Source organism: Mycetomoellerius zeteki, unplaced genomic scaffold, assembly GCF_001594055.1.
Source record: "Mycetomoellerius zeteki isolate Tzet28-1 unplaced genomic scaffold, Tzet1.0 scaffold535, whole genome shotgun sequence".
In the NCBI taxonomy this organism is placed as follows: domain Eukaryota; kingdom Metazoa; phylum Arthropoda; class Insecta; order Hymenoptera; family Formicidae; genus Mycetomoellerius; species Mycetomoellerius zeteki.
The window spans coordinates 170,934-171,281 of NW_017257540.1; positions in this window are offsets into that span (position 1 = coordinate 170,934).

Here is a 348-nt window from a genome sequence, read left to right on the forward strand (position 1 = left end):
TCGGCACGCAATTATCATTTCTGAAATTAATTCATTTAAATGAATTTACAATAGTTCAACATCTTAACGTTCTGACCGTTATGGCGCTTCTTAATTTAATATTATTATGTTTAACATTAGCGGTCTTTCAATCTTATTATTGTATATATTATTGTAATTACATATAATTATGCTAGGTTTTTTCCAATCTAGCATAATTATTTAAATATGCTTGTAAAATTACCTAAATGACTGGAGAGAGAGAGAGAAAATTACATAAATATTTAGATAATTTACGTTATTTAGGTAATTTTACAAGCATATTTAAGTCACATGATATAATGGTACATAATTATGCTGGATCGGAAG